General features: G+C 37.4%; 1 long non-coding RNA gene across 1 annotated transcript in view; it reads left to right on the top strand.

The window, feature by feature from the left end:
* Positions 1 to 530: 530 nt before the first annotated feature.
* The window catches only part of LOC309622740, a 32674-nt gene continuing 9866 nt past the window's right edge, over positions 531 to 23338 (top strand). The window contains exon 1 of the long non-coding RNA XR_014241098.1: positions 531 to 23141. This is a non-coding gene — a long non-coding RNA (uncharacterized lncRNA). The remainder of the gene's footprint in view (positions 23142 to 23338) is intronic.

Below are 23338 nucleotides of genomic sequence, written 5' to 3'. Positions count from 1 at the left end.
TTAAATATCTCTTTTTAAAAGAGAATTTTGTTAGATCATTTTTGTTATGTTTAAAAATACAGTCTGAGGTTGTCTGGTGTTTCTCTATTATAAATATTTTAATTATTTTTATAGTAGAACATTTCTGCTGTTCCATTTGATATATTTCATTTTCTGCACTTTTCTCCTTCACCTTTTCCTTTCTTACTTTCCTCTGTATAAACAAGTTTTGTTCTTCATATTTGAAACTATATGTTACACATGTGTACTCAAGTTTTTGCCTTTAATATAAGACCAAGGTTATGTCTATTCACTCATTAATTTCTTAAACTTATCAATATATATATCTCCTCCTGTATTGTCTGTATTTGCATTCTGGATTGCTCTGAATTGTTAAGAATACATTTATCTCTCTCTCTCTCCCTCTCTCTCTTTTTAAGAAAACCTAAGCATAACCAAGTTATTTGATTTCCCCTACCTCTTATATCACTTAAAAAATCCCCCTGGAATTGTTTTCTTCTTCTATGACATGATATTATATACAGAAATGATAAGGACTTCACCAAAAAACTGTTTGAACTAATAAATTCAGTAAAGTTGCAGGGTACAAATCAATATGCAAAAATCTGTTGTGTTTCTATACACTAAAAACGAACTATCAGAAAGAGAAATTAGGAAAATAATCCCATTTACAATTGCATCAAAAAGAATAAAATACCTAGGAATAAATTTAACCAAGGAGGTGAAAGACCTGTACACTGAAATCTATAAGATACTGTTGAAAGAAATTGAAGAAGACACACATAAATGGAAAGATATTCCATGCTCATGGGCTGGAAGAATTAATATTGTTAAAATGTCCATACTATCCAAAGGAATCTACAGATTCAATGCAGCCCTATCAAAATTCCAATGGCATTTTTGGAATGAAAACAGAAATAGAACAAACAATCCTAAAATTTGTATGGAACCACAAAAGACCCCAAATAGCCAAAGCAACCTTGAAAAAGAAGAACAGAGCTAGAGATATACTATGTCCCAATTTCAAACTATACTACAAAGTTACAGTAATCAAAACAGTATGGTATGGGCATTAGAAAAGAAAAAAAAATAGACACATGGATCAATGGAACAAAGTAGATATCCCAGAAATAAACCCAAGCATATTTGGTCAATTAATCTATGACAAAGGGGCTAAGAATAGACCATGGGGGAAGAAGAGTCTCTTCAATAAATGGTGTTGGGAAAACTGGACAGCCACATGCAAAAGAAGGAAACTGGACCATTATCTTACACCATACACAAAAATTAACACAAAATGAATTAAAGGCTTGAATGTAAAACCTGATGCTATAAAATTCCTAGAACAAAACATAGGCAGTAAGCCCTTGACATGGGTCTTGGCAATGATTTTTAGAATTTGACACCAAAAGCAAAGGCAACAAAAGCAAAAATAAACAAGTGAGACTATATCAAACTAAAAAGCTTCTGCACAGCAAAGGAAACCATCAACAGAATAAAAAGGCAACCTACTAAATGAGAGAAAATATTTACAAATCATATGTGATAAGGGGTTAATATACAAAATACATAAAGAACACATACAACTCAATTTCAAAACAAAATCCGATTAAAAAATGGGCAGAAGATCTAAATAGACAGTTTTGCAAAGAAGACATACAGATAGCCAACAGTTACATGAAAAGATGCTCAACATCACTAATCATTAGGGAAATGTAAATCAAAACCAAAATGAGATATCACCTCACATCTGTCAAAACGGCTATTATTAAAAAGACAAGAAATAACAATTGTTGGCAAGAATGTGAAGCAAAGAGAACCCTTGTGTATTGTTGGTGGGAATGTAAATTGGTGCAACCACCATGGGAAACAGTATGGAGGTTCCTCAAAGAATTAAAAATAGAACTACCATATGATCCAGCAGTTCCACTTCTGGGTATTTACTCGAAGAAAACAAAAACAGTAACTCAAAAAGATGTATGCACCCCCATGTTCATTGCAGCATATTCACAACAGCCAAGATGTGGAAGCAACCTATAAGTGCCCACTGAGGGGTGAATAGATAAAGAAAAGGTGATATACACAAACACACACACACACAATGGAATGTTGCCATTTGTGACAACATGGATGGATGTACAGGGCATTATCCTAAGTGAAATAAGTCAGACAGAGAAAGACAAATACTGTGTGAATCTAAAAAAACAGAAAAAAAAAATACAAAAAAACCCCAAGCTCATAGATTTAGAGAACAGATTGCTGGTTGCCAGAGGAAGGGGTGGAGGGGGCCGGGGGAGGGTTTGAAAGGGGGTGTGCAAAATGGGTGAAGAGGGTCAAAAGGTACAAACCTCCAGCTGTGAAATAAATAACTCACGGGGATATAATGTGCAGCACGGTGACTATAGTTAATAACATTGTATTGCATATTTAAAAGCTGCCAAGAGAGTAGACCTTAAGAGTTCTTATCTCAAGGGGAAAAAACTTGTAACTATGTACAGTGACAGAGGTTGGCTAGATTTACTGTGGTGAACCTTTCACAATAGATACAAAAATTGAGTCATTGTGTTATACACCTGAAACTAATATAATGTTATATGTCAATTATATCTCAAAAATAAATAAACATATAAATGAATAAATGACAATGTTTGTAGGTGGCATGTTCTTTCTCTCTGGAATTTTTTTCTTTTCCCTTAAATTTCACTAAAATACTTAACTGTGACATTCTCTTATCCCTCCTGTACACCTTGCCCTTGTCTCTCCCAATTTGAGCCCCTTTAATATGGACATTTTCATCTTTAATTTTAGAAATCTTAATTATTGCTTCAGATATTTCCTTTTTCCAGTTTTCTTTTATTCTCCCTCATTCTGTACTTTCTGTTGCCTACATATTGGTATTTTTATTTTCAACATTTTCATCCACTAAATGTCTTTTTCTATTTTCCATGTTTTTTTCAGCTTTCTTCAAAGTCCATCCATCTGATCTTCTCATAACTCTCTATGTCTTGCTATTTATCCTGACTACTGAGTTCTTTATTTCTATCATTTTTATTCTTGTTTTTCCACTTGGCTCTTTGTATGATTTTTTGTTCTTTCTTCATATTGCAAACACCTTCCTTTACCTTTTAGTAAATTTACCATGCTTATTTTAAGTTTTCTCTGTATGTTTCAATTATTCTGCCTCAGATGGGTTATGTTGTTCCTCTGTGATCTTTCTTTGCTAGTAGCTGGTTATTTTGCAAGTGTCAGGTTATTTTGCCTGTTAATTCGTGTCATGGGTACCTGATGATCTGTGTGAAATCGACAATAGAAAGGGCTGAAAAGACAGGGCTGAAAAACCTCCAGGTGAATATAAGGAGTTAGAAAGTGAAAAGCTCTGGAGCACAGAACTCCAGGAACTATGGAAAGTCTGCTAAGCACTCCCATTTATTTCCAATCCACCAAGCAACTCTTCTGCTCATTGTTTTACCTTTAAACACTTAGGAAGCAGTGGCCCTAACAGGAGGTAGGGCCTCCTAATCTTTTATTGCTGGGTTTAGAGGAACAGAGATGTGAATACGTGAGCATGTCTGGCCACCCTGCCAGTTTTCATTCAGTTAGTCCCCTACATACAAATGAGTTCCATTCTGAGAGCGCGTTCGTAAGTCCAATTTGTTCGTAAGTCCAACAGAGTTAGCCCAGGTACCCAACTAACACAATCAGCTATGTAATACTGTACTGTAATAGGTTTATAATACTTTTCACACAAATAATACATAAAAAAAAAACAAAAAATAAACACTTTTAATCTTACAGTACAGCACCTTGAAAAGTATAGTACAGTACAGCAGCTGGCATACAAGGGCTGGCATCAAGTGAACAGGCAAGAAGAGTTATTGACTGGAGGAGGGAGAGGAGGTGGGAGATGGTAGAGCTGAAGGATCGTCAGTAATAGGAGATGGAGGGCAAGCTGCAATTTCACTCACACCTGATATTGAAGGAATGTCAATGTAATGTCTTTTACATAGCCTGAACTTAGCCTTGCTCTTGTCTGACACTAGAGGTCTAGAGTATTGCGTACGATTTCTGTTGTAAAAGAGCAGAAGCAAAGCTTAATAGGATCCTACAACCTGTATCCTCACGGCTGCCTCCTTTTCTCCTCTGATCTGTACTTTCACCATTACCCACCCAAAATTCCCAAACGGCCAAGGCAGACCTCAGACTCCTTGGGGGTTCTGTGGTTTTTCACTTTTCATTCCTCAAATCCAAGCTTTTCTGCAGCTTCTGTAGTTTCCTTAGGGTTGACTTTGGGGGAGGAACCAATATCCCAGGCCAGTTTGTCATCTCAACAAGAACCCATTATTTAGTGTTCTAAGCTGCATTTTGCCTACAACTCAAGTCTATATCATTAACTAACTTCAGTCTGTTCCTATTAAATGTCCTTAATTCACTGTCTCATTTATTCTTCCAACAAATATTACTGAGCATTAAGACACGCTGGCACTCTGATAGGTTCCAGGGACATAAAATGAATTAAAGCATGATACAGACCTTGAAGCATTTAGCTAACCCAGTGTAAAAGGACTTTTTGGGAACACACAATAAAAATCCTTTGAAACTACCACATTAGTTATCTGAATTACAGTGGTGATTAGAATGTATTTTGTCCCAACCCACATAACTCAAAAAGATTAATTTTAATGAGCTATTATTTCATTTTCCAGGCTGTATTTCTCATTGCTTAATTCTTTTAAAATAGCATTTCATATTATTGAGGGGAGGTTTAGTTCATCTGCTGATTGCTATACCTTCTGGGATCCCTTCTGTTCCCTAAGGCAGTGGCAAAACCCAAATTTACTAATGAACTGCCAAAAAATTCATTTCACAAATTCCTACTCATGTGCCATTACTGTAAAGGCTTTGTAGTTATTACAGTGATGAGTTTACAGCCTGGAAAGTAGGACAACGCTGTTTCAACTAATTCATTGCCTACACTTTACACATTTTAAAGAGGAAAAAAGAGTGTGTGTGTGTCTGTGTGTGTGTGTGTGTGTGAGCGCGTGTGTGTGAGCAAGAGACAGAAAGAGACAGAGAAAGAGACACAGAGAATTGTATGTGTTTTCTCATTGGCACTGGACTACATTCTGCAACATGATGAAGGACTGATTAAACATTTATTTCATCCTTGCTCTTTGAACTCCCATCAGTCTATGGTAAACCCTGCCCCTTCCACCAGTCATTCATGTATTTGTTCATTCCATGAATGTAAACTTAGCACCCACTCTGTGACAGGCACTCTGAAGGTTCTGAAGATATAGCTATTGTGGTACCTTTGTAATGTATCAACTTAGCTAGGCTGAATGACATTTCCCAGAATTCCCTTTCCTGTATATGTCAGAAGAGACATTTCTTATGGGAGATTTGGAGGGTAGAAGCCAAGCAAGAGCCATTTTGAATTTCACACACATTGTCAATGATCTGCTGGCTCACCTTGTTGATGTGAGTTAGCAACTGGACCTGTAATGCTCCACCTTGCCCTGGATCTTCCTCAAGCTTCTTTGACTCATGGGCCAGGAATATGTTTCCTACATCAAAATGGGCCCTGATGCGTGCAAGACCTCCACACCACCATCGTCAGAGGAAACAAGAATTGACACGGGTTTCAGTCCATCCTTGTGGGGTTCCAGCTCATGTTTGTGGGTTCCAGCCTACTCCTGATCTCCCTCAATTTACATCCATCTTCCATTCTTGCCTGCCTGCTTATGGACTTTGAACTTCAGCATGAGACATGAAGACAAAGCCTTACAGAGAATGCTTCACCAATTTCCACATGCATAAGGTCAAATCCCAGTAGCAAATCATTTAACATTATATGGATATATCTCCTAGTGGTTCTGGTTCTCTGGTTGAACCCTGACTGATATAGCTAGAAATAATATAATTTCTGCCCTAATGGAGTTTAAAATATAGATAGGGAGGAATGTCTTTTCAAAATGTTATATCACAGTTAATTCATTACATTTATGAAAAATCCTGCGAACAATAATTCAGAGTGACAGGAGATCCTTTAAGCCGGGGTCATCTGGAGAGATTCTCAGAAGGATTTTGGAGCTGAGAATGTGTTCTATTCCACCCAGATGCCCTTGGATCCCATTTGATCTCTTTTGTAAATGCCCCCTGGTTTTAGTGTACCTTTGTTTCCAGAAATAGCAACTCTTATTTGGAGGACTGCTCTTGGGCTACTGAAGCCTGCTTTGTCCCCTTGAGGAGAATGAGATGTTTAATCCATGAGACATGGTGGTCTCTAAAATTATTTGCTTCTATGATTCAAGAAAGGATCTCCCTAAACTGTCTTTTATCTGGTGCCTTTTCTTGCTCAGTGACTCTTGTGGACAGAACTAAGACAGATGATGATAAGTCATTTTTTCACTTAGAATTTAACATTCAGAAGCTATTAAACATATATTTAATGCGTTAATGAAGACCTAATTGATTTTAGGAGTGCTTATTCTACTCAATGTTCTGAAAAGTAATCTTATCTTACCTCTTTCAAGACTACACTGCCAACCAAAAAGAAATGGCTTTTCTTCTTTATCTGAGCAAGTGGTACTTAAATCGACACAGTTCTCAATCTAAGTGTTACCATAATCTCTTCACTTCTCACCCCTCACATCACATTAGTTGCTGTCATTTAGAACATACTTCCTTTTCTTTCTCTCCAACCTATTCCCTTTTTCACACCTTTCTTTCAATCCTCTTTACTACTAGCCTCGTTGAGAACCATATCATCTCTTTCTAGCTTGTCCCAGTAGTTTCTTAACTTTTCTCCCTCCAGCCTTGCCACCTTCAATTTATCTTCTACTCCTTCTCAGCAAGAACTTGCATGCCATCAGGACAATATGAGCATCCAGCATCAATATATATCAATTTTAGTAAAACTCGCCTGAAAAATTTCATGTCCCTCTATATATCCACTATATAAAAACCTCAATTTCTTAGCATGAAGACTAGGATTTACTTTGGCTGCTGCTCAGCTGTCCAGTTCTCCCTTCACATTCTCTTCTGTTCTTAGAAACCTGAGCCATTTACTGAACATTCTCTCTTTTTACCTCCTTGCCTTTGCATATGCTGATCTTACTACTCAGAATGTCCTGCCTTCCCTTGTCAAACTTGTATTGTCTTGTTAGTTCACACATTGCTATTTTTTTTGAATTTTATTATTATTATTTTTTTATACAGCAGGTTCTTATTAGTCATCCATTTTATACATATTAGTGTATACATGTCAATCCCAATCTCCCAGTTCATCCCACCACCACCACCACCCGCCCGCCGCCACTTTCCCCCCTTGGTGTCCACACGTTTGTTCTCTACATCTTAGTTCACATATTATTGTGTGAAGCCTCCTCTGATACCCTCGGGCACAGCAAGTTTTGGCTTTCTCTAGGCTTCTGCTATGCTCTATACCTTTAAAATAACACTCATGTCACAGAAGACACTTGTGTGTATATCCTTTTTCCAAACAGACTGTAAATCCTTGAGAGCAAGAAACTGTCTTTAATCTTTAAATTCACCAACAACATATCAGAGATAATCTTTTTTTTTTGGTGGGGGTCAAGGGGGAGGCAAGGAATAGAGACTTTATTCAGAAAGCCAGCAGAAAGACCGCAGACTGGTGTCCCAAAGAACCATCTTCCAGAGATGATTAAAATATATTTGATGAATGACCAAAACCGTTAATATATACTGCTCTTGAGGAAATCAAAGCACTCTGGAAACAACTTCTGCTCTACTACAAGGTATGTTAACAAATAGGAAATGATCTCTCTACTGTCCCCAGAGACTTAGCTCTGCCCCCGCCAAACTCTCATCACCCACTCAACAAAATAAATTCCCTTCAGTTACCCACACTTTCCTTTCTTTGAATGAAACTGAAGTTACTCACACTTTTACTTTGAGGATCTCACCTGCTCCCACACTAAACATCCCCCAAGCAATTAATCATGTTAATCCTTTCAACCAAAGAAGAGTTCCAGAAAATACAATTTCCTCTATCTAATTATACTTGCTGTAATACCCTAGTGTCCTTTATAGAGAGATGCTCTGGACAACCGCCCAAGTAGCTGCCCGTGAAGCTGACCCTGGATCTGATAATGTCTCGAATGTTCAATAATAGGCTCCCATCAAAAATACCCTATGGTGTATTCAAGAACTTTGAGGAAATGGGCAAAACTTACACTATTTCTAGTGAGGCCTCTAGTGTAACAAATCACACTGAGCAAATTTTTCACTTACATCTGATTCAGCAGCAATAACATTGACTAGGTGGTGGTTAATTGTAACATGGGTGAAGTTATATAGAGAACATGAATTTTCTTTGTCCCTAGGCCAGTGTTTCTTAAGTTTCATTTCAAGTCCTTTCATCTCTTTGGATACCTAGCCACTGTCACGGTCTTCTTATTGCAAAATCTTTTTGCAGAGTTTTCATATTGTAATAAATGTTACTTAGATGTCAACGTCACCTGTACAATGATTTTGCAGTAAGAATTTCAGATGTTAGCATCTTTCTTTTGAGTCTAATAAGAGACCCATTATTATTAAAGAGTCACTTGAACTTACTGGTACATAAAAATGACACCAACTACCTGAAATCTTCCTTGGTGTAGAGATACAATTACTAAAAAAAAAAAAAAAGTGCTAAAGCAATGTTGAGTGTCTTAAATTGCTTCATTTATTTTAGGTTGTGTCTACAAGGGCAAATATAATGGGGCACTGCACAGTTATTTAGAGAACTTGAGCATTATAGATTGGAAAAAATATGATTAATTATTATTATAGTTTCTCTTTTCGTCCAAAAATGAGTTGCTTTGAATGACCCGTGTAATTGCATTATCCGTTTACTTCTTTGGTTTTTTAGATAAACAATTTCTTGAGGGTAAAACCCATTTCCACATTTCTTTTGTACAATTTACATATCCAAGCTTGGGACTTTGCATTTTTAGAGGTTCTAGCTGACAAACACACCAAGTCTTATATTATTAGCAAAAACTGAATAGGCAATGCTCTAAGAAATCAAAATATTTCCAAACTGCCACTACTTATCTGAATGTCTCCATTTTAATGTTTTTTTGGGTACTAATTCTCTAAATAGAGAGCAGTAGTAAATTTATGAATTAGGATCTTGGCTACAGGTCTAAAATGAACAATATTTACTTACTAGCTTAAGTGTCTGTGTTTTCAGAGCAACTGTCATTACGTAAAAATTTTGAATAAAGGTGGTCCTTCTAATAAGCACAGTTAAATAGCAAGCACATTAATTGTGTGTATGTTTCCTCTAAAGAAAAACTAAAATGAAATGAAGGAGTCTTCAGAACAAAGAAGCAAATGACAGATGTAAAAAGAAGGGTACCATGACTTCATTCTAATTAATGACTTTGACAATCATTACTTGCTGTCGAGGGGCATTAGTCAAGGTTCAGTCTTTAGCTAGGCATTCAGCACTCAATATCATACGGCCAAAGTGAAGAACTTCTCCATGTCAATTATCTATTACAAACAAACTATCAAGTCACTCTGAAATAGTTAAACAAATCTATACATTGATATTTGGGTATCTTTTTATGCTACATTGAACTGACTTGAGGTTTATGCAGTGTTAACTTCTGTGCAGGTATTTCTGAGATCTTATAATTGAGAAACTCTCAAAGGAGACAAAGATTCTGATGTACTGCAGAAATGCTGGGTATTCCTATCAAAATAGTGAAAAAACAGAGAAGTGTATTTCCAGTGCCACAAATTAAGGATGTTTTTAAATCTTCCATTTCATTAAACTGCATGGCTGGATAGGAGAGTCTTGCTAAAATATTGTGATTAACACAAAGGAAGCTTAACAGACAATGCTATTATAGGTGAAAGACTGCTAATTGCCATCTTCCCAATAACTTATTGATTTTAATCAAATCTTCCTAGAGCAGCATGCCAGTGGCGAATGGATAACTAGATAGAGGGAAAACACAATAGAAGGAGTAATATGGAAGAAATTATTCATGTTTGATTTGTATAAAATTGAACAAATATTCTTGATCAGCATTTATACAAATATAGATTCGTCGGGAAGGTGCTATCTAAATTGCTTCTCTCACAGTGTACTGAAAATTATCATAACTGTTAGCATTTTTAATTATTTTGATCTGCTGAAAATAGATTAAACTGAATGGGAAATTGGCTTATTAAGGCTTATATATTTGAGTTAACATGAAATGTTCTCAGCCACTGTGGCTTGAGAATCTTTTAGTCTAAAAGACATTCTCTGTCTCTAGTTGACAACAGGGGGAGGGGCGCTGGACTGAATTCTCAGAATGTAAAGTTGTGTTTTGAGGTGGGTGTAAGTAAAAACCTTCTTATTCCCATCACTTCATTAGCAGAATTTAACTACATCTGGTAATGGTAATATTTGATAAATGAACAACTGGTCTGTTTGAGAAACAGAACTGAGTTTTCACATGGAAAAAAAAAAAATCCTGCTAGACTAAACTTAACACTTAAAAGAAAATGGAGAACCCTTGAAATGCATCTTGCTTTACAGGAGTAGTTTCTCAGTGTGAGATTCAATATAGCGTGAAACACTGAAGAACTCACACTTGGGTCATTCACAGCTGATAGAAAAGGAATACAATGCTGAGTTGTAGCTGTCATCTCTAGGCAAGTCCCATGGAATTCCACTGTCTTTGGAGAATGTCTTATTCACCAAATTGGTAATACTGGACCCAAAAGCAAATTTCAAATATGAGCATGACAACACTTTTTTAAAAAGAGTATTTAAGTAGTTTCTCTTTTAAATCAAGTTCACAGCATAAAGATTTCAGTTACAAAATTATCTCCTTCAACATCTATTCTAGAACTAAGCATTCAATAGCTTAGTGAAGGATCTGTCAACTTCAACAATATTGACATTTGGGGTCTGGATAATTCTCTGCTGTGGAGGCTGTTTTGTACATTGCAGGATGTTCGGCAGCATCCCCGGCCTCCATCCACTAGATGCCAGTAGTACTTTCTCCCCACCTTGGACAACCAAAAATGACTCCGGATACTGCCAAATGTCTCCTGGTAGGTAAAACTGCTCCTGATTGAGAACCACTGGATTAGTAGAAAGGGATGTTTTAGTTCTCTTGATAATGAGGCATCCCAAATTATTCTGTAGAAAATTTCCATTTCACTGTAAAAATGCATGAACAGAACAATGAATTTTGCATTATAGATCTGAAGTCTGAAAAGCTGCTGATTAAGTATACTGTATTCACAAAACACCTGCACCTAGGTCAACATTTTAAAATCATGAGATTAACTGACTATGAGAAACAGGTAATAGAAATTAATCACAATGGTAGTTTGAAAGGCAAGAAAGTGTCATGACCATAAGATGCTACCTTCTGTTTAAGGTTTTAGGGAAATACAGTATAGTCCAACAATTGCAAATAGTTTGGAAGCAGTTGCCAACTCCAGCTGATTGGTAGCGGCTGATGGGAGCCCTGCATTGAGAACGATTCTGATGATGCGTCCAGGCTCAGTGGGAAAGAGGGCTGTGATGGATTAACGAGGTCTGCCTTGGACAATGCGAAGGGGAATGATGGCACATATTTCACACACTGGCTCGTTCCTTTCTAGTCATTTTAACCAACTTGCTCTCCAGATTATTTTGAGTACCTGATGAGACTGTGGTATGCTGTTGTTTTTGTGTTGCATAAATAAATACATAAAAGAAAAAAACTGAATGAAATAAAGATTACTTTTAAGTATCGATGAAGCATCTCCTCTTCCTTAGGCACTATTTCTGGCTGTGTGGACAGGTTATTGAACAATAATAAAAAGATAAGTCTTTTATATCAAAACGAACGGTGTAGTGGTCTGCTCTCCAGTGGGGGGGGGGGGGAAAAAAGCCATTCTCATAATTTAAAAACAGTCACACAGACTATTGAGTTCCTAGGAACATATCGTTTCTTCTAAAATCTGTACAGTTCTTTTTTAGTATTCTTCTAGTATTTCTCTCACTTTCTGAGTTGCGAAGAATAAATATCAGGCCAATTTCCCTTTTTATCTAGATGGTGGTATGGATTTAGACTTTGGGAAGGCTTTTAAGGAGAGGACAAGGCCACTTTTCTACTTCTTTAGGGGTAACAATGGCTATGCATATGATAATTCCTGTGGAATGCATACAGGAAGTAGTCAGCCATGCAAAAGGACTTATCAGTGATCCTTTGGGAGGTTCCCCTCCAAATAACACTGTGTGTCATTATTATTTCTCCCATAAAATTAAATAAGGGATAACCAAATAGTTGTAAACAACTCCTTTAGATTAATACTAGGTACGTAATAATCATAATAATTTACAAAATGATTTTCTACTTACAAACCATTCCTTTTCTTAACCTTCCCATTGCTATGGCTAGGACTAGCAGATGTTAGATTAGTAGCCAGTGTTCATAAAAGAGAAAAGTTTTAATCACTGTTCCTCAGTTGTTACACATATAATGAGAATCGAATTAATAAACTATTCTGAGATGAGGATTCTAGGCTCCCTGACCAACGGAATGACTCTAAGGTAACCCAACTTTGAAGGGCCCAATCAAATTTGTATCTTGGCACAAAAAAGAGCAAATAACATATGAATAAGTGAAACCACAGAGATTAAATCCTTAACTGCTAAGGGTCTGCTATAGATAGGGGTTGACATAAAACTTCATTGATTTCTGTATATCAGGGTTGATTTAATTTCCCTGGTAAAGGTAAAACAAAATCTTAAACAGAGTAATGTGAACCCAAGCTTCCTGCCCCTAAGGCCAGGAAAACCTGATTCAGTGCAGAGATTAGGCTTTATGGGCTGGGTTTTTAGATTGTCAAAGGGCTATTAACTCAGAGCAGGTTAAAGCCTTGGGAATTGACTTGCATCTGGATCATAAAAGGGTGAATTATAGCCCCTTGCCTCCCCAAACAGAGGCAAGTTGGGCTTCTAAAGGTAAAGGCCAAAAAAGTTCACTGGGAAATGTGATTGGCCAGTTTAAAGTCAGTGGCTTATCAGTTCAAGGTGGAATGGTTGTAGAGGAGTTCAGCACAGAACAATCACTAACCCTCAAGTCCATCAGCTGTGTAGTTTCAAGTTGACTATGAAGCTGTTTCTGCCCACTCTGACCAATTCTTTGAGAAAAAGTTGTTTTACTTCCTCCTTGCCCTGTCCTTATCACTTGCTATTTTACACCCTTAAGGCTCAGGGTCATGTAAAGATCAAGTTTGACTTCGTAAGTTCAAGAAGCTTGGGAAATATCCTTTATCATCCTCATGTTAATTTGATATCTGCAGCAGCTTCAAAAGAAAGTATATACTTTACAGAGAAAGAAAAAAATGTACTTTACACTTAGTGGGAAAAACATTAGTAACAGAGAATGATTTCTTTCATTTGGAGTATGCTGGCAAGTTGTTTGGGTATCCAGAAAACACAGAAAGGGTTAAAACCCAGTAGAAAAAGACAGAGCAGGCTCAAGAGAACCACATGGGTTCCTTGGTCAAACATCATGTGGTGCACAACGGGCTTCTCTGCAATTTAGTGCCAAAAATTAATCTGAAATAAAGTCAAGGACAGAGCCACTGAGGGATTTTTTAGAGTATATTTAGATGCACACTGCAGTTGAACTAATGTTGGGTAAATGAGGGAGTAAAACAAATTACACAATTCGTTATCAGCTCGAAAGCTTTGGAGAGAGAAGACTCCCATTTGAAAGAAAACTTTGGGGCTTTTCCTTCCACAGGAAACATGTTTCATGTCATCCAGACACTAAGTAGATTTCTTTCACAAAAACTGTTACATTATCTGGGTAAACATGTCAGTCAAAGACTACAACTAGCAATTTTCAGCAATGATGCTAGATTTAGCATCTAGAGAGCAAGATTCCAGTGGGAAATAGTGTTTTTATTTACCTCTTTGTTACTAGAACAATTTAAAAATTTTTTCATATAAAGAGCTTTGAAAAGAGAGTATTTATGTTATAACCAAAACAAGTCTTTAAAACTTTGAGGTCTTTTTACTGGATTGCTTTCTTTTTCAATTTAAGAAATGATTTCTCCAAAACACTATTTACAAAATTTTTGAGGGTATCTCAGAACAAACACTTTTTCTTATAATGAAGCTTTAGGAGAGTGATGACATGGTATCTTATTCTGCTTTCATGTTAGAGGTTTAATCATTACTTATTAATTTTCCTATTTTCATGAGATTTTCTCAAACTTAATATTCTATTAAGGTAGCATCTGTTAGAGGAATTATCTTGGTTTTTTAAAGCAAATTCTAGCTGATTACCATGAATCTACATAATTAGAATTAGGTCTAATTATGTAGTGTAAATACATGTAATATATTTATAACATATAATGACATAATTATGATTCACAATAATGTTGAAAAACTCCTCCTTAAAATTAGTAAGAAAAATATGCTGCTCAACCCCTCCAAAATTTATTAGCAATTTTACAATGTATGTTTTTCTGTAGCTTCTAGAATAGAACTTGGTAAGAAAATATAATTAAAAATAAATATATTTTTAAGTTATTACCCTAAAAGAACACCACCAAACATTCATTAGATTTCAAAACTATAAACATATTGCAACCTCTTTAAGAAGAGCACATGTTAACAATAACCACACATTTCCAATGCATCCTGAACCAAATTCTGAACATTTAGAATGTCTAGCAAGAGTTAATACAATATAGTCCTAGTGTGTCTTACAAGTCACTGATCAAAATGATAGAAAATGTAACAAATTATAGTGAATTTGTATCTATATACTAACCAGAAACAGGATGATAAAAGCTGGGGGGTACACCTATGCACTTAATACACTATATTAAGTACAACATACATTTCAAAATGTTGGACACAACTCTTCATTTAACTTGTAAAGGTGAATGATATATTTGATACATTGTAAGAAGATCAGCAATTTTTTTCTTTTCTGTAAAGAATCAGATAGCGAATATTTTAAGTTAAGAGGGCTAGATGGGCTCTATTACAGGTATTCAACTCTGCTGCTGGAGCTCTAGAGAAGCCATATACTAAAAGGAATGAACGTGGCTCTGTTCCAATAGAACTTTACTTACAAAAACAGGCAGCTGCTGGATTTGGCCTGGGAAGGGAGTGTAGTATACCTAGCCCAGCAGCGTACTTAGGGGCTGAAAGAATGGATTCTGGAGTTTGTCCTCTCTGTTTGTATCTTGCTTTCACCGTGTAGTAACTTTGTGACCTCAGCTAACTTACTTTAGTTTTCTTGTTTGTAAAATGGCAGGAATAACTATTTCCTATCTCACAAGGTTGTTGTGAGGATAAAAATGAAATAATTTATGCAAAGCACTTACTATAATAGAGTATGTCTTCTTTGTGGGAGGAATAAATTGGTGTTTACAGATATATAGCATGTATATGTAAAATATTTGGTATTCAACATTAGTTTTCAAATTTTGATAGCATAATTTTGCACATGTTGATGTTTCAGAAGCATTGGTTTAGTTGTTGAAGCAAATTATCCATACTGATAAATTATTTTTCCAAAATGGAAAAGAACATTATGTCCTAATGAGTCTGATCTTATACATAAGGCATAAACTATAAAAATATACTAAATAAATTATGTATACTTAGATGTATACTTTATATATACATACCATATACCACATAAAGAAAGCATATGATTATGTATTCATGCATATTCAATCAACAAATAATTGTTCAATGACTAATATGCATACTCATTATGCTAGGCAATGGTTAACCTCTGCTTTCTTGCTTTTTTTTTTTATGTGGTGAGAGATGCAAACAGTAAACAATTAAAATTCAGTGTAATAAACTATTCTAATACGGTACACATGTTATATTTTTTAATAAGATTTTACGGGAAATTCTATAAAATTCTTCTTGGCAAATCATGGAGCATTTCTTAAAAGATTTTCATGAATATATGTCTCACCACTAAAAATGCAAGCCTTTTAAGGACAGAGCCTGTGTTGACATATATAGTATTTCCTAGCATGCTTCCTGTATTTTTATCACACCCTATTTGTCAAATAAACATTTTGAATAAATTAATCTTGTTACTAAGTAGGTAAGGTAGTAACAATGAATACACCTAGCTTTTCTTAAGTTCATAAAATCAATAGTTCAGGCAGTTATGAGGGTGAGCACCTTATAAATTAAAAATGCAAATTTTATCTGTTACCTATCCTTTTAAAAAGCTGTGATGAATTACTACATAATGTTGGGGGAAAAAAATGAGCTAATAAATAATTGATAAGTAGTCCACACAATGATCAACCAACTAAAGAGTAGAGAGTGTATCAACAGTAGAGTGGTACTAGCTTGAGGTCAAGAGCTCCAACTTTGAAGACCAACTGTCAAAAAATGACTTGGCTAAGCTTTGGCAAATCAATTGTCCCTACATCTTGGTTTTGTCATCTATAAAATAAGGGAGCTTTATGGATTCTCAAAATAGTGGGACCTATCAGCCATCAGAATCCCCAGCTTCCTCCCTGAGATCCTGATATGTCTGTCTGTGGGTTAAGTGTGGGGAAGAGATAGAAGGCATGATGTTGGGTCCAGGCGTTCATAGTAACCCTCTTGATGGGTCACTGTTACTGATGGCAAGTATGGCTTAGGGACCAGAAAGGTGAGAAACAGAGAACTAGATCATCCCTCAGATCCCTTTCAGCTGTGAAGTGGAGGAAATTCCAGGGTCTTTTCCCAGCCCATATTTCCTCTGGACCTTTTTTTCCTCATCTTGCTCTTTTAGCCCTGAGTCTGGAGTCCTGTTGTGTATCCACATCTATTCCAGTAGGTTCAGTCTTGCCTTTAGCTGTTTTAGGCAGATTTTATGACCCATAAGCACTTGTGATCCTTTAACTCCTTATCAAACTTCCCCTTCCCTTTATCCCACTCTCTGATGTTTCTGCGTGGGGACTCACACTTATCTGAGAAGCCATTTCCACCTAAAGTGTCACATTAAAGTTTAGCATAAAGTGTTGGCCAGCTCAGATGATCCCCCTGCATTTCCACAGCAGCCTTCACATTATAAAAATGAGTACAAACTATTATGTATAAAATAAGCTACAAGGATATACTGTACAACATTGGGAATTATCACCAATATTTTATAATTACTAAAAATGGAGTATAGCCTTTAAGAATTGTGAATCACTATGTAGTACTCCTGTAACTTATATAATATTGTATGCCAACTATACTTCAATAAAATAAACGAGTAATAAATAAATGAGGAATTTATATACTTACTGTTGGGGAAGGAAGTTGGAAAGATATTTTAAGGAAGTGGGACCATTTATCTATTCAATGTTTAAACTCTGAAATTCCTCTAGTAGAAAATTTTTTAGTTTGGGAGGCTGGTCTCCTCATCTAATGCGGATGCTGTTTGTACACTTGTTGAAGTATCCTTAGACCTTGCCATTCAGAGTATGTCCTGGTGACCAGCAGCAGTGACACTGTTGGAAATGCAGAATCTTGGGCCCCATCCTAGTCCTACTAAACCAGAATCTGCATTTTAACACGAGCCCCTGCTGATGATACTTAGGAACATTAACATTTAAGAAGTAGTGTGTCACATAGATGAAAGCCTTAGTAATCATGTCTTTCCAAAGAAGAGGATGGGGTAGATAACATCAAATCACATTAGCTGAATTTCATAGATGGATACACAGTCACTTCAGTCAATGCTATGTCCCCTGGGCTTTGGGAGAATTCTTTACCATCCATATACCACTGGGTCAACGGAATATACCAAACCAAACCAAACCAAACAAACAAACAAACAAACAAAACCAACCACACAGTTTGTAACCTGTACCTGGCTGCTTATACATTAAACCTACTTTCAGTACTTGCCTATTTACCCACATACCCATGTTTCCTAGGGAGGTTTAAGCCACTCTAGGTAGTTTTTATCCATTTTCCTTTCTTCTCATCCCCAACCTCCCGACACCCTAGTACCTAGTACTAATATGGTACAGACAGATCACATACTTGATGCTAAAGAAAAGCTTGCTAAAGAATCAATAAAGACAAGTCTACTATAAAAGATATTTTACTCACAGGAAATAGGGTAAGGCAAAGACACACACTTCACTGATATAGAGCAGGGGATGGCAAACTATAGCTGTCCGCCTGCTTTTGTAAATAATGTTTTATTGGCGCACAATCATACTTACATGCTTACATATTATTTAGGTATGGCTGCTTTTGCATTACAATGGTACACTTGAGTAGTTGTGACAGAAACTTGATGATGGCCCATAATGACTAAAATATGTACTATCTGGCCATTTACAGAAAGTATACCCAACCCTGTCACAAAAAGCTTGGGCTTGGGTCCTTAAAGCCCTCCACGCTCGCTTATACATGGTACCACTGCTGACCTCCATGGGCTGGTTAACTCAGAAAGAATAGCCTAAATTGCACAAGGCCTGGAATTACTTGAGGAATGAAAAGGCCTTTCAGGAGAAGCAAAAGAAACCAGCAGTGGGTCTCCTTCCTGGTCTTTCAAGCCCTGACTCCCTTTCATAGAACGTTTAATACAATTTTGAGTAGGACCAAAGTTTAACTTATACTTTGATGATCAAAACACACTTTGCTCCGCCTTCTCGTTTAAACTATGTGTAATTGAGTAAATCTGGAAAAGCATTCATGTAACTTGTTCTGGTAACCTTAAAATCCCCCCATCTCCTCACTGTTCTGCCTTCCTGTGTGTGCCCACATATCTTCTGAAGCCCCAGAGGGAAGGAAAAACCCTCTGTGGGACTTCTCCCTCAAGCTCTGCTTAAATTAGACTCTGTACTCTTAACAGTCATTCAAAATGCCTTGTACCATCTCACAAGGCAAAACCTCCTAATATTTCACTGACATTTGAGACCTTTGTCCCCTTCAACATAATTGAAATTTATTTTACATTTTCTTACCTTTGTACACACTGCCCAATGATCACTCATGTATCACTCAGGGTTTGATCAGAAGAGTGGATATATAATATCCAATATTTAATAAAATGTGTTCGTGACACTTCACCTCATATTTTAGTACTTAAGTTATCATCATCATCATTATTATTACTATTTGTTTGCTTTGAATACACTGCTACTTCAGCCTGAGGAGTCCCCAGATGCACTTCCCCAGACTTTCCTCTTTCATTAAAGGAGACATTTGCATTTGTCAACTGGATGGAGACAGTAGGATAAGTTAGAGCCAAGCTCACTCCTCTACATCAACTCACTGCTTCTTCTTTCTTTCTTTCTTTCTTTCTTTCTTTATTTTTGGCTGCATTGGGTCTTCGTTGCTCCGCGCAGGCTTTCTCTAGTTGCGGCAATCAGGGGCCACTCTTTGTTGCAGTGTGCAGCCTTCTCATTGCGGTGGCTTCTCTTGTTGCAGAGCATGGGCTCTAGTCATGCGGGCTTCAGTAGTTGTAGCACGCAGGCTCAGCAGTTGTGGCTCGCGGGCTCAGTAGTTGTGGCTCGTGGGCTCTAGAGTGAAGTAGCTGTGGCGCACAAGCTTAGTTGCTCCGTGGCATGTGGGATCTTCCCGGACCAGGGATCGAACCCGTGTCCCCTGCATTGGCAGGCGGATTCTTAACCACTACGCCACCAGGGAAGTCCAACTCACTGCCTCTTATCTCTGCCTTTCTTCTCTGAGAGCTAGGATGAGGATCACGGTCCTGGTACCACAGTAAATTTCCAACCCTAGGAGGATACATCACTAGTATAACTGGCTCAGAGCCAGCTTTTGGACCTTGTTGCTTCAACCTGCCCAGATTTGAAATGTCCTGAGAAAGGACATTCTAAATGTAAACTCTTAGGCTTTATGAATCATGTGCCTTTCTGTGTCAAGGCTTTGCTAAAGAGAGAAAGAGCATTACATGGATTCCAATTAATGTTGCCAATGTTTACCTAACTCTTTGTGAGTCATTTTAATTATTTTAAATGTATATGAACAGATCAAATTTAAAGATGTCAGTGGATCTGAACTCAGTTACTTCCTATTGCCTACTGGCCTGAGCCAATTTGGTTATTCACCATTGTTAGACTGACATGTGAGCTACAGACCTCCTTCTTATACACTCAATAATAGGCCACAGTGAAAAGAAGTGTCAGGGCAAATTTAGCCCAACAGGCATTTAGTAGCATGCAGGCACAGGGAAATCATATATCCGAATGCCAGATCTCCATCCTTCTAGGTGCTCCAAAACTGCCTTGCATAAACTGTATCATTAAGGCAGGTGTTTTTAGAAGGATGTAGCTAACCACAGAGTTAGAAGACCTAACTAATCAGTAGCCTAGTAACCTGAGAACACAGACTCCTGTTTTCTCTCAATTCTTAATTTCCTGCAAGAGCAGGAAGACCTCTACTATATTTTATCAATGCACTTGTCTTGAACATCACAGATTTCCCAATGACATCTTCTTACTAACATTTCTTTTGTTATTTAACAAAACTCCAGGGTTGTTCGCAGATAAAGATAGCTGTTCCTGTAATAGCTGCCTCTGGAAAGTAGCCTTTCATGTGGAATGTGTACACCTGATTAGGGGAACTAACCACTCCCGGGTCCTATAGTCAAAGGAACAGAAACATACGTATCACACCGTCTGTGCTGAATTTTTTTTCAGTGTTAGGTACAGTCTAGATAACATTTCCAGTGTTCTCACCTCCACTGATTTGACATCCATTCATTTGTTCATTCAAACAAGCATGCATTACACTCAAGCCCTGTACAACACACTGGAGTTATAGAGATGAATGACAGAGCCTTGCCCTTTAAACGTCCTATAGTAGGGCTTCACTACTCAAACAGTAGTCCATAGACCAGCAGCATCAGCACCATCTGAGATCTTGTTAGAAATGGAGACTCTCAGGTCCTAGCCCAAATCTTCTGAAATCAGAGTTATATCTTAATTAGATGCCCCCTATGCATGACAATGTTTCAGATGCATGGTCTAGCATGGAGAGGTCCTCAGATATTAGACTGCATCCAAGTCACCTGGTGTGTGTGTGGGGGGGGTGGTGCTTGTTAAAGATTGCATATTTCCAAGCCTCCTTTCTTTAGAGTGGGATAAGGGCCCACTAATCTGCCGTTTAACGAGAGTAGGCAGTCGTTTTTGCAGGGGTCCTGAGAAGTTTTTGAAAAATACCAGATAGTTGGAGGGTAATAAGAGCAATTTGGAGGCAAGAGGTGATGGGGGAGGGTAGAGGAGTCAATATTGAAATGAGAGTATCTCAAGTTTAAAACTACTGTGCTTTGGTGTTGCCGGCACTGAATACTTTCTTTTTTGGGTCTGAATGGAACAGACAGCTATCCTAATTGCTGCTCCAGCTCAGAAGGGTCAGAGACTTGAATATCTAGTGCTGCAAGAGGTCTTTTTCATACCTAATGCATACCAAATAATTTAGGCCATTTCCGTGTCTAATAAAATGGATTTTTGACAGAAACAAGGAGGTCTAAACATTAGTCATTTCTGAGTGCTAATCACAAAGTAGTAAGACACTTGTTCATTATTATTAAGCATCTCATTCACTTAGCATTTTTCTAAAGTAAACTGCTTTGCATTCGTGTGAAGGGAGGGTGAGAGAGTGTGTCTGCTCTAACAGGGTCTATGAGTTCATCCTCTCAAGCCTAACAAATGAATTGCATCCCTATTTTTTTTTTTAACAGATAAACCAAAGAGAAACGTTAATGACATGCCCAAGAGCAGCTTTATGTAACCAGGGTTGAGCTACTGCCTTCCAATTCTATCTCTAGTCTTAGTTTCTGGAACCAAGTTAACAAGGAAAAGGTTTTCAGGTAACCTAGATTGCTGCTTTTATAAGTGCTTATTATAGCTGTAGTGAAATAAAAAGAAGTGCCAAGTGGGAGGAACACATTATCACCCATAAAAATGAGTAAGAAAGGAATCATTTTAGGCCTGCTCGTTGGATAGGAAGTGAAAAGCCCCATCAGAAGTGCAGGTCTAAAAATCTGCTGATTTGCAGGCCATCACAGAGGTAGAGAGAGGGAGTTCTCCCTGGAAGACAAGATCTGGTTGGAGGTGGCTGCCTGGGTGACTCTGCATCTTTAGTAGTGTTGAAAAGGATTTTGGCTCAGCAGTTCCTTTTCAAAGGATTTATCCTGCAGAAATACACAGACAAGAGTGCAAAGCTGCATCTAGAGGGGTGTTTATCACAGTTTTACTTGCACTGGTAAATAATTGGAAACCACACAAATATAGATTGATAAAAGTTTTGGGGTGGAATACTATACAGCCACTAAAAAGAAAAATCTAGATTGTTTTTATGAAAGTATGCCTAATTACTAAGCAAAAAAGCAAGCTGCAGAACCATAATATGTAAAAATTTAGTATGTGAACAAGACATAAAACCTCAAAGAATATACAACAAAACATCCATAAGAGCTACCTCCGAGTTAGGTAGAATCATGGGCAATTTTCATACTGAAAATTGTATACTTTTGTATTAACTTATTTAACAATTACGTATTATTTTGAACATCAGAAAACAAAAAAGATGTTGTAAAGTATCCTGAGAGATTATAGTCCTATCCTATTTATTCCAATCCCTCTTTTTTTTTTTTTTTTTAAACAGATGAGCAATCTGGGCTCATCTGTAAAAAAGATGACTGGCCTGAATTCCACAAGCAAGTTAATTGTTCAGAAAGCCACATACATTGCCGAAACCTGCTGGAAACTTCAAAAGAGCAAAAACCTGCCTGGCTGGTTTCTGAATCTTTCCTGGCAAGGACTTTCGGAGTCTCCTGTGTTGTGATGGGGAGCAGGAGGAAGCAGGGAGATCAATACCAACAGAAGAGAAAGCTTAGCCAGAGATCTAGAAGGGAGAAACTCTGCTGTGCTTGTTTTCTCTCAAATTAATAATCTGGCAGCTAATTTTTGAACTAACTATAATTCGTGTGTGGCACCTTCTGTCAAAGCTGTCGACGCAGAGCTGCTTGCATTTCACACTGGCTTGCGAGCTGGAAGGGCGGGCGCTGTGCCAGGGGCTCACCCCACTAACCCAGGCTGCCATCAACTTGTGCTCTTTGGCTGAAGCCATCGCGTGATTCCCTGAGCAGATGCAGGTACCTATTTATAAACGTGATTTCTATTGAAGGAGACAAGGGACCCCCACCCCACCTCCACCCCTACACCTCACCTCTTCTCTAGTAGATACAACCAAAGTTCCAAATCTCAGAGAAGAGTTCATTAAGAATGAGGTTAAGGTATCTAGAAGCCAGGGTATTTAGTCATTCTGTACTATCAGCTAGTTATGGGATTT

This window comes from Balaenoptera borealis (genome assembly GCF_965194805.1).
Source record: "Balaenoptera borealis genome assembly, chromosome: 2".
NCBI classification, from domain to species: domain Eukaryota; kingdom Metazoa; phylum Chordata; class Mammalia; order Artiodactyla; family Balaenopteridae; genus Balaenoptera; species Balaenoptera borealis.
Note: the sequence above shows the minus strand (reverse complement) of the source record. Positions and strands in the feature narration are given on the sequence as shown.